Here is a 15,952-nt window from a genome sequence, read left to right as displayed (position 1 = left end):
AAAAAAAAACAAAACACCAACAACCCTCAAGCTCAACAACAGCAAGGACCACTGCATGGTTTACATAACATTTGAAAGGCACTAATAGACAAACCATAGTTTTATTTAGCTTTGAGTAGTTTAGAGCATCACCACTCCTAAGGATGGGTGCAGGGGGGACCTGAAGGTGGAGTTGACACTTACATGACATATCTAGAAGAAATAAGATTGCATCCTTGTGAATTTGATAGTCTTTGATAATTGATTATATATATAACCAAGTGAACCACACTTCTCTCAAGTATGTATTTTCATCATTTAAGTGGCTACAAGCTGTGTGTGACATTTCTTAGATTTTCACTGACATTCACTCACATTTATGTTTTATTTCACATTTATTTTTCAAATGGTTGTAATGGAGAGCACCACTAAAGAGACAATATGTGAGGAAAAATAACAAAAACAAAAACGTGGACTTCCACTATTATGTGAATGACATTCAAATGTATTTTATCAAATCCTGGCATGGTGCTTTCTTGCTAAATGATGAGAATTCATTCTGGAATGGACAGAAAGTCAATTGACTTTGCTTAAATCTGTCTTCAACTGAATTGCTCTTGATTGGTACATGACATTAAGTAGAGAAGGGTGATTTCCCCATACTTGCATTTTGGTGGACTGGAACCCAAATTTGCCTTGTTAAGGCTGGCTACTGTTGTTTCAAGGTGAGTTTTTTTATATTATTATTTGAAGGATGTAACAAATGAAGTGTTCATTAGCTGCAGATGATTGGAGGTCATTATTCCTATTTTCATTACAAGCAGGTCTGATTAGTGCAGGGCTTTTTGTGTTGGCCTTCCTGCCACTGTGTGCCCTCTCCAGCAGCTTGGAATTCACTGGACAGACTAAAATTGCTGATCATATCACTCCTGCGCTGCTGTGCTCACAGTGCCTCTCTGTTTGACAGTAACCAGTTGCCATGGAAATAATTGTGGTGTCACAAATTCAGTGTTATGATTTCAATAGACAATCATGTAAAGTGGAAGAAATGGTCTGCAAGAGTAGCTAACAAAAATGGCAAAGGAAACAATAAAAACATATCCAAGAGGACAACACCATCTGGTAACTGTCTGTAAGGTTTTTCTGACTAGTCCTTCAGGTAGATTTTTCAAGTCACATTACTTTTCTTCAATATTTCTGTTGATGGGAACTCCTTGCTCTCTGCCACATTTTCTATTAATCCTTAGGCAGTTAGATATTCAGTGAAGTGACAACAGCATTCCACAACAGCAGGTATCTAGGGCTTGACAAAGTGCACCAGACAGCATCTCATTTGTATTCTGCCCCACTTATGGCCGAGACACTGCTTACATGAAGCACTGGTATGTAGCCATGGCCCTTCTGTCATTCAACACACGCTAAAAAGTCATGTGCATCAGACATAGAGGGAGGTGACAAGGTGTTTTTCTGCCAGCCATTGCACCTGGCACTACTTGTTGGATCAGAGATATCTCATTTCTTTGTCTCTCTGTCCTTTTTTTGTTAGATTTATTGGAACACTTCTCGTTTGAGCTATATTCATGGAAAAGCTCTGCACAGATATCGGTTGTTATATACAGAAAATCTTCTCATCTACAGAGACCCAAAATACCTGTTAATGCTGTAAATCAGTTTATGAAAGTCTCCATGTTCTGCAGGTAGACTTTGCCCATGTTTAAGGTTTCTCACCCAGCTTGAGCATAGTAAGTTTCTGAGGGCACTTTCTTAGGTTTAGCTCTTTAACTATGGTAGGGTAACCAGAAGTCCCAGTTTAGCTGGGAAAGATCAAGAACACTGGAAATTATCCATCCCTTTCAAAAACTCTGAAAATTTACTTTTTGGCTGAGATTTTTGCCAGGAGAAACAGGACTTCCCTTGTTTCCACCCTTTGAGATGGTGAATTCCTAGAAGGTTGCAGTAGACAGAAACTTTGACTCTCTACTGGCTCTAATATAGTTCAACATATTGCTGTTTCACTTGCCTGGTCGTAGTCGGGAGTTATCCCAATTTCCTGATGATGAATGTTTCCTGCCTGAGCCTGTCCTGATAGAATATTTGGAGTCAAGTAAGAGCCATAAACTTGCATGAAGGCATAAAGGCATAAAATATATAGTATTTATAGTGGACACGTTATAGATTACTAGCCAGGAAGTCTATTAAGGGATATGAAATAGGTTTCCCCATGCTTTATTTAATCATCTGTAGAATAAGGGTATTAATATCTCCCTACCTCATAAGCAAATTTTGAGGGTAAATATATTCATGGCTACACGTTATTTACACTCATGTCCTGGGACTACACAGTAACTAGATAGTATTTTTTTGGGGGGTGCAAGTTTTTTTCAGTTTTACTAAACTAAACTAATTAATTCCTGGTTTAATGATATTGACTAAAGCAGCAAATTTTGTCATTGAATTTTAACAGTTTCAAAACAAGGCTTCACTGCCCACAATATCTCAAACCTATGGGTTAAGTTGCATTTGAAATGTGTCCAGGGTGTCCCCAGCACATACCAGAATACTCTGTTTTCCTCATGTTTGGGCCAGAGCCATTCTCTTATGCTTTGTGGATCTGTTTGAAATAATCAACTTTCTCCTTGGGAGCCTTTGCATGCAAGAATTAGTTTTTTCATGCATGGAGAGTGTTTTTCATTTCTGAGAGAAATTCAAGGAAAGAATGAGAAATGTTTTGATTTATGCAAAGCTGTGGATGTTTTTGAAATTCATTTTTAAATCTAGCTAAAACCGGCTTACACTGATATAATTTGTTTTAGGCCTTGTCTACATAGAAATGTTAAACTAGTTTAAAAAAAGCAACTAAATAACATTAGGACTCTAATCCCAGCACTAATCTTGGGCATAATCACAAAAAAATTGATATGGGATACATAAAGATTTACATAGTACCACAATCAATGTAAATAAAACTGGGTGGGGTTTTTCGGTAGAAAATAGGCCTTGTCAGACAAACTAGATATTAGGGTTTTTTATGGTATTACAAGTATGGTTATCAAAGATAAGTGTTGGTACAACAGCTGGGCTGTAATTCAGAACAAGATTTAGGAGTGCTGTTCAGAATGGAAATGGCTGAAGGTTGGGGCCTTAGCTCTGTAAATCAAATTTTCAAGGCACAGGCAGGTCTATATCTTGTACGGGAAAGAGCTAAATTCTTATCAGTAGGAATCCCAAACTCCACTCATTGATTTTGGGAATGTTAAACAAAATTCTGTTGAAAAGTAAACACCTGAAACTCAAAGGAAGAGATGGAAAAAGAGAGATCTCTAGTAGCCTTCGGAGGGCAAATGCCATAATTCTGCCTCTGGAGAAGGCGAGAGGCTTTACTGGGGTGAGTCAGGACAGGAATTCCTTTTGCCTTGGAAAAGCCTTCTCAGTCCCCTGACAACAGGGAAAGGAAGGGAGGAAAAGAGCATGACTTGGGTTTGGTCCCTCTGTGAGGCACGTTGTATACTTCAGGCCATGGCAAAGGACATCTGAGGCTGCTTCACGCTCAGAGCCAGCTGGGATAGTGCTGGAGGACCATGTGCGGCAGAGTGAGCCATAGCAAGGGAGCCTGTCTCATCCACGCTGCCTTTGGAGAGTAGCTCTGGAGTGAACTATCACCAGCTCTGTGCCTGGATATGGGACAAAGCTAACTGGAGAGGTCCAAAACTGACAAGGAGTAAACTGAAAAATAAGCAGTGTAGGTAGATGATGGGAGGTCCAAGAATCACATTCACTCCCTGGCATTCTTTATTTAGTATTATAGATGTACCAATATAAACAAACTACAGTAATGCCTGAACAGATGCAGAAGCAATGACATTTCTGTCTCTCTTCATGACAAGAGCAGCTGTTTAAACTCCATCCAAGAAGCTGTCCACAAGGCACCACTATTTTCACAGGAATTCAGTGCAGTCCAAGCAAGTTAGTTACTGTCTGAACAGAAACCATTAGGGTTTTTTTGGCCAATTTAGGCAAAAGATTGCTTGCTGTTTGCACACCAAATGGCACGAGTTGGGCAAGGGGTGCATTTCAAGGGATCTTGGAGGATTTGGAAAAGTAGGCTGAATTCTAGTGGACTCCTGTCCTGAACTACAGGTTATAAATGACATTAGGTATCTGATCATTTCATTGAACATCTATCTCCCTGATGTCTCTCAGACATTTGATATAGTCCTGTATGACATTCTGATAACAAAATTATCACTATACAAAAATCGGTGAAAATCTCTTAAATGGATTAAAACTAACTCAGTTTGGCAAGTGACAGCTTGCCAAAACTACAGCCTTTGTGCAGGGGAGAGATGCTTTTGATTAGTTATTTTTAAGCTTTGATGTTATCACTGCTTTTTCACATTTCACCATTTTTCAGTGGAAAATTCTGTTTTTCAGGCATTTTGGTGGTTGTTGTTCAGAAATGTAGGGGAAATATTTTTACAATAAAAATACATGTAAGTATAAAGACTATCCAAGCTTTGAAACTAGAAGACTTATTCACCCAGTTTTCGTCCTCTTTTTTTTTTTCTCTCTTCCCTCCCCCCCCCCCCCCCCCCCGAATTTGAGATTTCAGCATCTTGGTCTATTTCAGGAAAGGAGAAAAAAACATAAAATCCTGAAGATTTTGCAATATGGAAAAATCATTTGCCATCTAGCACTAATTAAAAACTTTCTCTAATTAAATCTTACTTAATTGACAGATCTCAAAAAAATGTAATAATGAATCATCATACTATGGATATAGTCCCAGTGCAATCTGTTCTTGACCAAATGCTATACAACATCCTTATCTACAATCTTGAGAGAGTATACTCATTGCTAGCAAAATTTACAGATAACAGGAATGGGTGGTATAGTAAATAATGAGGATGATTAATTTCTATGAACAGATTTAGTAATTTCTTGAGCAGTTGTTTTCATTTGAAACACATGAAAAATACACCTGTAGGAAAGAAGTAGATAGGTCATGAATGCAAACTGGCAGACAGTACTTGAAATGCTGAAATACTCAAAACTGTTGTGGTAGCAAAGCAGCTTACGATGAGCTCTCTGTGTGATGCTGTAGCTAACAGGGCAAAATAGCTTTGGTGCATGCATAAAGACAGAATATCAAATAGGCATGTGACGTTGATATCCCCCCATGAAGATTTGAAATGCAGTAGCTAGGCCTTGTGTCTGTACTGCAGAAAAAATGATGTAAACTTGGGTGGTTCAGAAAGGAACCACAAAGATGCTACTAGTTCTGGAAAGCTGATTGTATAACAGAAGACTGAGGAGTTTAAGGAGTTTGCTAATCACTTATCCAAGAGCTGCTAAGTTGATTATTGATATAACTACAAATCTGTTGATTATTGATACAACTATAAATCGAAGGATATCAAGCTGTAGCTGATTCTTAGTCTAGCAGAAATAGGTGTAATGAGATTTCACTTTTGGCAGCTGAAGTCAGAAAAGTCTGAGCTAGAAAAAAAAGACATTTTTTTAACACTGAATATAAATAACAACTGGACCGATATTTCCTGGAGTATAGTGGTTGCTCTAGCTTTTAAAGTCTTTAACCCAAGGCAGCTTGATAAAATACATGCCTAATTGCAGAGAGATTCACACAAGTGTTAATGTGATGCCTAAACAGTTTTAGGATGTGCTTTCAAAATACAGTAAAATGACTGTAGGACCTCTGTGTCCCAGGCAGGATGGGATCCATCACAGGCCTTCTCCCTGCCCCTATTTTGTCCTCTCTAGTTTTTCCTTCCTCTTTTGTTTCGTCAATACTGATCATTTGGCTGCAGGATGAGGCAGATGAGCTCACTGATCTGGCTGGAAACTAACGTAAAAACAACAAAAAAAGCAATGCCAGTGACTGAAATGGTATGTTCAGAGCAGTGAGCAATCTGAGACCACATCTACCTACATAGGCCTTTCTAAACTTGCTCCTCTCATTGCTCTAACAGCTCAAAGAGAGATGCTGGCTGGTCTTGCTCTTGCCATCTATGACAAAATGTCCCATGGAAAGGTTCACAGTCTGTGTCTCACTTAAGGCACAAAAGGAACAGGGCGACACAGTCCAGACAACAGCTATAAGAGGATTTACTGCTTTCCATTAGGCAGTGTGGAGCCCAGAGGGTAACTGGACCATGAAGAGACCTGCATCCCAGAATACTTCCTTGCTAGAGGTTTCTACCGTCTCTGGACTGGGACTTGTTTTTTTTTTTCTTTTTCTAAAATGCAGCAATTTGTCTTTGTATATTGTGTTGCTGAGGGCGGGAAGAAGAGAGAGGTCTTGCTGCTTTCCTGACCTAAGAAAAGATGATAGCCTCTGCTAAACAAGCACTTACAAAGTCAGCCAAGCCAAAGTGCCTGTACTTCAGGCACAGAAGTAAACCTTTAACTCACTAGGGAATGTTTTTGCCAGAAAACTTAAATGAATGTGGCATTTATAGAGCTAAGTGGGGATTTTTAGATCTCTCATGAAGTTAGGAAGATAAATTGATAGCTATGACATTATTTTGTATTTTACCTTGAATTGACTAGCTCCAAACCAATACGCTGATTTTGGATGCCTATGTACAGCAGCCTTGGGGGATTAGGACAGAATCTGTCTTTTCTAACACAAGAACTGGGGGGTATCAGATGAACTAACAGGTGGCAGGTTCAAAGCAAAGACAGTGGTTCATCATGCAAAATTTAGTAAAGATGTGGCACTCCTTCCTGCAGGTTACGAATGCCAAAGTTGACATGGGTTCAGATAGATACATTTGTGTAATAGAAATCCATAGAAGGCAATTTAGTACTAAGAAATCATTTCTGGTTCAGGAAGCCCCTAAGCAGCAAACTGCTGGAATTTAGAGCAATACTAACATATTCCCAAGACATACTCTTGGGAAACCATATGTTTGCCTCGTTCCTGTGCTCTTCTGTAGGCATCCCCTACTATCTGCTGCCAGAAACAGAACACTGCACTTGGTGAAACTTTACTCTGACTCACTCTTAAGCTCATCTGGTAAAAACTATGTGATTCTATGGATATACATTCAACATCTTACCCTGACTGCAGGAATTTATCATTTGAGGAGGTGGTTCTTGATATCGGCGTATCATTTCTCACTATCATCTTTAATTTGACATTCCATCACAGTTGGCTTGCAACCAGCCTCAGCTGTTCAAAATCCTCACATTCAACTACAAATTCCTTGTGACTACTTGTATCTAAAAAGCTTCCAAAAGTATATGTGGAATTTACTACAAGAATTTTCTTCCCAAAGGAGTGGCTCTAAGTTTTTGGCTAGATTTTCCTAGACCTTGTGATGCCCTGCAGTTTGCCTTACAAGTTCAGCACACTTGTCACGTGACAGTATTGCACAACTGAACTGGAAAAAGAAAAATACTGGCTCATTCATGTGGTCTGGAATTAAATCCATCAGTGTTATTCAAAGTGATAAGTAGAGCTTACATGTACAGTAAATCAACCAGCACAGCATGATAAATTATGCTTTCCTCTCTGTCAAAGGATTTTTGAATCACAATTGAAATATTTTTCCATGTTCAAAGTCTGGATATGGCAGATAGATATGGAAGCTAAAAAAAACCCAGGCCTTGGTTTACACCCTGAGTTAAGTGACAGCATGGTTTTAAATGCATTCTATTCGGGAATCTTTTCTTCTAAAATAAGATATTTCTAAATAACTTGAAGCACAGATCTCCTTATTTAAGAGTGCATTAAACTGAACAAGAAAAAGAAAAAAAAAAACAACAAACCAAAACCAAACAGGCATTTCTGGAATAGGAGTATCTACAAAGAGACACATTCTTACAAGAAAGCTATTCTGGTCAAATTTCCCATGTAGACAGACCTTTAATTAATTCACTGTAAAATCATGTGTGGAAACTCTTATTCTGATTTAAGCTCAAATTATATCAGTTTAATTTGCTTCTTTAAATTGACAGGTGTAAATGATATAACTGATTTTAATCTGGATACTAGAACATTTCAACATTTCAGCTTACTTGGCTTTAACATCAATTTGGGGGCTTGTCTGTATTCGCAGTTATACAGGTTTAATTTGAGATATCAACATATTTAGGCAAACCAGTGCAAGAGACTATGCAGCAAGCTCATATTCTCGTCTGCCCAAGTATCACTTGATTGCAGCTACATTGAAACTGAAGAAGAAAAAAAAGGCACTTTTGACAGAAAGAAAGAATGTCCATGTAGGCATCTGTATTATTTTAAATAGAGCTGTGCAAGTCTGTATGTAGACTACCATCTCTCACTTACACTTGTTCATCTCTTGTCTGTGGATAAAATACATGAAGGTCTAAGCTTAGCTGTCTGCTTTTTCTTGGATTTAAGTGATACACATTCAAAAAAGATGTTCCATCAAGTCTAGCGTAGGACAGGACTGGTTAGCAGGGCATGGACAACTGCGGGCAGAAACTTCAAACGCTCCGTTTCACTAGAGGAGGTGAATGAGTAATGAGTAATTAGGCAACTTGTACATCTTCCCTGAGCAGAGCAAAATTCAGATCTACAGTTATGACAACAACATGTCAGCAGCATATAAACCTTTCCACGTGGTTCTCACTCCACTTTAGATAAGTACATAGGGTAGTCCAGGGCACTCAGTACATCAGATGCTCTTCTTGCTACACACGGTAACTTTTTTAAGATGAAAATCCTAATGCTTGATGTTATTTATGGGTCATCATGATAATTAGTATTTTCCTGCTGAACTGCTTCAAATGTACTCTATGAAACCCACATAGTCAAAACATTGCTGTATGCATCTGATTCCAATGCAGACATGCAGGCTCACTCTCTAATATTCTGCTCGCTCCTCTCTTGTGTGAGGATGTTACAAATGAACCTTCTACCCTGATAAGAAAAAAGATACTAGCAATTACAATGGGTTTTGAGTAGGGGAGTGAGGAATATAAATGAGCAGAAAGGTGCCAAGATATCAAGACTAAACCATCTGGCTTAGTGATAGTTGTAAAGTGAATTTTTGATGTGGTGGGTTGCGGTTTTTTTGGTCCTGATTTGAATAGGATCTGTTTTCATGTCCTATGTAGCATAAACCTCTTTCAAAAAGGTCAAGCCAGACTAAATGAAACATTATTAAAAGAGTCTGTATTTTTCTTCCTTGAAGTTACTTTATCACAAATACTCATACAAACCAATTGACCAATTGCTAGTTAAAAACGGAGAGAAAGAGAGAAAAAGAAAAAGAGAGACAAGGCAGGAAGAAAGGACATTACTTTCTTTTCACATTTGGGTCTTTGCTTTTGTTTTGTAATGAATTCCTGCATTTCTGCAGTCGCACTCAGGAGAATGCTGGAAGGTTACTTCCCATAATGAACACAATCTGATATGTGAAGGGCACATCTGCAAACGCTGCTGTGAATCTGAAAGGTGAAAGCCAAGTGAGAGGCATGAGGGATGGTGAATGAAGGGAAGGAAATGAAGGGGGGAGAGACAAGGCTTGCTAAGTGAAAAAAGGCACAGGCTGCTAAAAAGGTAATGGGACAGTGGGTTTCTCTATGAAAGATCAGTTGTATTGTTATACAGAAGGTTTTTATTATTAGCTGTGCAGAGACTTGGTGTAAGAGCTTCTGGCCTCTTCTGCTTGCTTTCACTTAGAGCTGTGTATCCTTCTTCCCTTGAGAATTTCTTCCAGCTCTGTATTGCAGCCAGTTCAATTAAAATCCTGCTGAATGGTATTATTTATTTTTGAGAGTGCCATGATTATCAGCAGGAAATCACAGGAATAAGCAAGTGTCATTAATTGCTGTGATCTTGAGGCTGGATGGTCTTGAACACAGACTGCATAACAAAGACAATGTAAAATGTTTGAGTGCAGAGTTTTAGCTACTTTCTCCTTTTGTGATACTGTCTATGAGACAAGAAAATAACTTTTAAGATATGGTTACTATAGCATCTTTGATGAACTCACAGTATAGTTGGAGTTTTTTCTTTTAATATTCAGATGAAGAAAATCCTTTTCTTTTTTTGGATGAGTTGATAAGTTTTGCTTTCTAGTCATGTCCTTACATTGCCATGAGGCATTAAAATAATCGGTTTATTTCTTCTATATGTGAGTTTCTTCATTACATTTGTACTCTACAAATATTTTAGCACACAGTTTTTCCTGGAAGGAAAGGTAAATTGATAACTTTTAAGCAAATACCAGATAATAACTGCTAGTTTTCAACTCATAAATGTTACCATCTACAATATGCTTCCAGCAGTTACACTTATTCATCCAAAGATCAGAGACAATACCTTGAGACCCATCAGTCAATGAGAGAAACAATGCAGCATAGCTCTCCTTTTTTATTTCCACTACTGAATGCTGTCAAAAAAATACCCATGACCCACCTATATGTGAGAAATTATTTGCCAGAAATCCGTAGCAATAAATTAAGATAAATGTATCTGAGACACTCATAAACTGCTAATGGAAAATCCACCAGCAAAACCATAAGCTAACTGTGCCCCTGTTAAAAGCTAGATGTTTAACTTCAATGTAGAGTCCATGTGTGTTTCTACATTAGAAATGGCAGGTAGCCATAAACTGTCCCCACCCTGTAACTATTATTAAGATTTTTTTTTTAGAAAATAAAGATTTTCTTTTTCTTCTCTCTACTATGTCAATGAAGATATCAGTTAAGGAACCACTTTTTTTTTTTTTTTTCCTTAAATGTTATGTAAATCTTGATGTTTCAAAAGAAAACAGCAATCAAGCTTCATAAGCAAAATGTTATATTAGCAGTAAACTTCACAGTACTCTGCATAATATTGAGTCAGATGCTCAGCTTGATCCAGATTTTTAGAATTCAATCTTCTTTTACTAAATGAAATATCTAAAATGATGACCGAGATCAGTAAAAAGGAGATGTGCCTTTAAAGGTAAGTGTCGCGGTAAAGCAAACCATCTGAAAGAGGAGAAATCAATTAAAATATTTTTAGTCAAAGAGACTAACTCAGCCTATTTCCTTGGTATGGAAAGACAAACATGATATAGCATGTTACTGTAGCTTAATGGGTTACTGTGCTTTAGGAAGTTCAGTCTAATGTGTTTTACTTCAGCACAGTCCGGATAGGCTAAAACCATATGCATTGTCAGTTGGCAGGGCTTAACTAAGGAGTGACAATTTGCTATATAGTGATACCACAGTTAGCTACTGTCATTAGCAATCACTAGCTATTAGTACCTTCTATCTTTTAGTGTTTGCATTGAGGGAAATGGCAAAAATGTTCATTGACTTAAATTAAATCAGATTTTAATTGTATAGGTGAAAATTGTCACTGGGCAGTCTGACAAATTCCAAGGTGTTGATATACCTCTGTTTATTAAAATATCAAAATAAGTTTTATGATGTGTGCAGACCTTATTCTGAAGTTTTGTACAAGAGCAAACTATATCCAAAGACTGCCTTCTTCCACAGTCTTGAGAAATACACTTACACTGAGACTCATGACACAAGTTCAGCAGTGTAAAAGTCAGGTGTTTGTCTAAGCTCAATATCTGACTTCCTTCTCTAGTAGATGGAGAGCAAACAACTCTTCCAGAAGCTGATTCATCCCCAGCTATCCTAAGAAATCAGTATGATGTGCAAAAGCATATCACAATACATGCTGTTGCTAACAATATTCTAATGCTGACATAAAGTGGTCAGCATTAAATAGAATAAAAGCATTGCTTTTCCCCTTGTTGGAATACAGAATATTGCTGAGTTTCGAGACTTAAGGAAATTTCATAAGGATGGAACTTCTGCTTATATAGACTTTCATTAGCTTAGTTGCAATAAATTATCTTAAAGCTGTAATTGAACAACATTTTTCTTTCCCCAAAGGTTAGTGATTTGTAGTTGAGTCACAACAGTATTGGTTCCAATTTGCCCCCTCAGTTTTTAAAAAGCAATATATTATGAATAATTTTTTCTGATTAAGCTGTTGTAATATTGGAGAGACTGATTGTGTCTTCCACTGTGCCTGGCTGCTTTTTTAAAATTCGCTTTTTCCAGGAATGAAAACCTAATTTCTAAAATGCAGATAAACAATACAGTCCTTCCTCCTCTACTTTCACTCTGCTTTTCAATGCTGCCTTTATCTAAGAATCTTCTTTTTCAGGTCCTATGTCAAATCACAGGCTGACACTACACCATGACTTCCATTAACCTAATGCCTAACAACAGTACTGTAAATCTGAAAATAGACTGTAGTGGTAGCTGTTGCCTGCTGTTACACAGCTATCAACAGTAAAAATTTTCCATAAGACATGCAGCAATGGGCTTTAGTATATTTCTGAGGTTTTATAGTACAGAAACACTGTCTACCCAAAATATAACACAGCGTTTGAATGCATGGAGTGTGAAATAGTTCATGGTAAATTCAGTAAATAAAATCCTTTTGTATGCATGATTTACAACATAGATTTCAATGTGTTTTTCAAATAAGATTAGTAAAGAATTGATGCAGAGAAACTGAGGGAAAACCAGTCAAGTGCTCTCATGCTTGATTTCTTTGATAGCCCCATAGAGATACCTAGAACCACAATTTCTGTTGCCTCTCAGAATAATGAGAATAGCACTGCCAGTACATCGCATCAAACTTGAGTGTGAAAAATTATGTCCCTGAAAGCCTTTGACTCAGGGCTAAGCACAAAAAAGGCCCCCATAGGAGAAGGTAATTCAGGTGCCTTCATCAAAAACATACCTCCTCAGATGATGAGCTCAGCTCTGAAAGTTTCCAGGCAGCGAGCTGTCTTTGGGACTTGGCCTCATCTCAGTGGACTCAGCTGGAATCTTCCCATTTATAACAGGGTTGGGAAAAACCTTCAGGATGAAGAAATAACTATTAAAGTGCAGAAGGGCCCAACTCTGCTGTCAGCAGTGTATTTATCTTATTGCAAGCAGCATTCCTTTCCCAAAGTGAGAAAGCTCCCTGTTTGCTCAAGCTTAGCAGTGATCCAGGAACTAATCTGCCACCCATTTTTTATTAAATACCCTTACAGATGATTGTGTTTGGTAACACTTTAAATATACTTTAAGTGCGAATTTAATTTAAATCCTTGCACAATGCAATAAATGACAAATAAAACTAATTTATAGAAAATATATTCTCTTTCCATATGAAGGAGGATGTCACCTAATCACATAATCATTTTTACATTTAAAGTGTGTAAGGAGGGCAGACAGATAAAGAATAGTCAAATAAATATTCCTGCATTAAGACAGAAATGTTTCCACCTACATCTGTTAACTGTGAAAATGGCATCTAGATGCTACAAAATAGCTTTTTCTCATCTGTGTATTGTCTTTGCTGGCATCAGATATACCTCACCTCCCCTTCATCTCAGCTTAACATTACTCACTTATGCATGCGTAGCATGTGCAAGTGTGAAAAAAATAACTTCTTCTCTTGTAGGAGCTTAAGGTGGATAAATCTTTGATGTACACTGGTAAGCTATTCTAATCTTTGCAGGCACTATATGAGATATCAACTCTTTAATATTCATTCCTCTTGGAAAGCTGCACAATTGATCTCATGAAGATCTAAGTAAATCTAGGATTTAATGCGAGAATAAATTGTTACACCTCTTTTTAAAGATACTTATAATAATCAGAATGCCTCCATAATAAGCATGACTGCATTATGCCATGTTAAAAAGTAGCATGTTTATCATCAAATATTTTAAAATTAGTGTGCAGAATATTTCTGCATTCTTCCAGTTTAGAGTACACCATCAAGCCAATGAACATGGAACAGACCCTCAATTGATGAAAACTGACAGACTTCCAGGACTTTGATACTATTATTTTTTTCAGTTTTGAACTTTATTAGAATTTAAAATAACCACTAATAATATCATATTTCACTTATATAACTATACAGACGGAGACACTGAAATTCTAATGCTTCTCATTATCTTTCTTCTGCATTTTGCTCAATTAGGCAAAAGAAACAAACATTAAGTATTTGTACAAGAGTGATACTGAAATGATGTGCAAGCTTTGTTTTGGTCAGAGCTACCAAAACATTATGAAAACATAACTATCAAATAACTATCAAGATTGTTTTTCTGATACAATTTTCCCTTCCCAAAACTAGACCAATACGATTCTTTAAGGAGTGCAACACATCATCACACATGGTTACAAACTGAGTAGTGAAATATGAATTAATATGCTGTCTTTTTCAATTACTATTTGTAGATGATTTTGTCCATGTAATGGCATGTAACAACATTTTTATTACAAGCGAAACAAGCCTTTAGCCCTTGTATATCAAAACCATTGCTGTCTGTTTTGCTCAAATGTTGTGTATAGTGTATGTAACAGGAAATCAAAATGTCTGGATAGGAACTGCTTCTTTGATACATACTGGTATACTGCCTAACACAATGAGGTCTTTAATTCAGAAATGCGTACAACTATAATAGATAAGCAATGAAAGATAATAAACAGTAGGAATTGTAATTGTTGGTGTTGGTATTACTAATGCAGAAACTGTCTCAAAGATATTCAGCCATCTCACTTGTATCCTCTTGTACCAATTGATCCTCTGCCATTCTCTCTTCATCAATTAGGCTAGGGTATGTAGCAAATTAGGATGAATTCCAGCTCTGCCCACATTATTTGATTGGTTCCTCCCATTCTCATTCAGTGTTTTATACACTCTTGATGAGGGAGTTGGAATTCATGCATCTGGCCCCGTAGCCTGGATAAACACAGCAGCAGCACTCAAAAGCCTATTTTGAATGAGAGAGACAGACATTTAAAAAAAAAAACAAACAACAAAAACACCCTATGACAGTATAATGTGTTCAATTTATACAGTAACTGTATGAGTGTAAATGTCAGGGATTTTTTTTCCCTTCTGACTTTGCTTTGCTTGTACTCACAAACCTTTCTGGCAGGATGGGACATTTCCCAAATAATCTCAGCGGCCCAGAACCAATGGCATCCTCAACCAAATCACACCCTGCTGGTCTCTTTCACATCAGAACTTTGAGGCTTTCTTGTTCATTATCATTTACAGTTTCTCCACGACACATACAGTATTATTGCCATTCAAGCCAGACTGTATGTCTTTTGATTTCGTTTGCATTCCTGGCTTGCTCAAGCTGGTCTTATTGAGATCACTGAAGAACATCATTTCCTTATTTAAATAGGATTTGCATTTCTCAGGCTTCTTTAACAGCCTCTCTTTTGAACATTGCTTTTTGAAGATTTGCCCTGACGTCCCTACCAAGCAAGTCTACAAAAGAGCATTGTGGGCTCCAAATGTCCTTCGCGCTGTTAGCCTAGTGGAGGGCATTATGACATGTGGGGTAAATAAAAGTTAACAGAGATAACAAGGACCTTAATACAGGGAAGCATTAAGATCTCTAGAGCAGCTCTACTGTAAAATCTCAGTGACAGTCCTGGGTTTCTGTCAAGCTAGAGCAGCTGCAGCAAATTGCTGATGATGTTAGTTCAAAATACAGTAGTGGAAAGTCCAGGCAAACACACACCCAAACAAAGATCAACTTATTTGTGCTTTTGCATAAGCTCTCAAGGTGGTTAGACTCCAGCCCTGTGCTCTAGGATTTCCCCTGAATTGAGTTTCCTTTCTATATAGGGCTGACTGATATGGCTGGGATCCAAAACACCTTGAAATCAATGTGAGTGAAACACCACACAAAGGATTACTTATTAACTTAAACACAGTTTCAGAACATGAGGTGCTGAGATGAAGATACACGGTCAGATTGAAACTGCTGCTTCCTTTAGTAGATCTACCCGTATATATATATATATATATATAAAAGCTGGAGTACTGGGCCAAAACATTTAGAATTCTACATGAATTCTGTTCAGACAGAATATTGAATTCCAGGAGTTGAATCAATCCACAGAAAGTAGGTCACCCCTGTAGCTGAAAGTGCTGGGAGCT

The sequence above is a fragment of the Nipponia nippon genome, unplaced genomic scaffold (genome assembly GCF_047370975.1).
Source record: "Nipponia nippon isolate SJK-2023a ecotype South Korea unplaced genomic scaffold, ASM4737097v1 scaffold_1, whole genome shotgun sequence".
Lineage (NCBI taxonomy): Eukaryota > Metazoa > Chordata > Aves > Pelecaniformes > Threskiornithidae > Nipponia > Nipponia nippon.
This window is presented reverse-complemented; position numbering follows the sequence as displayed.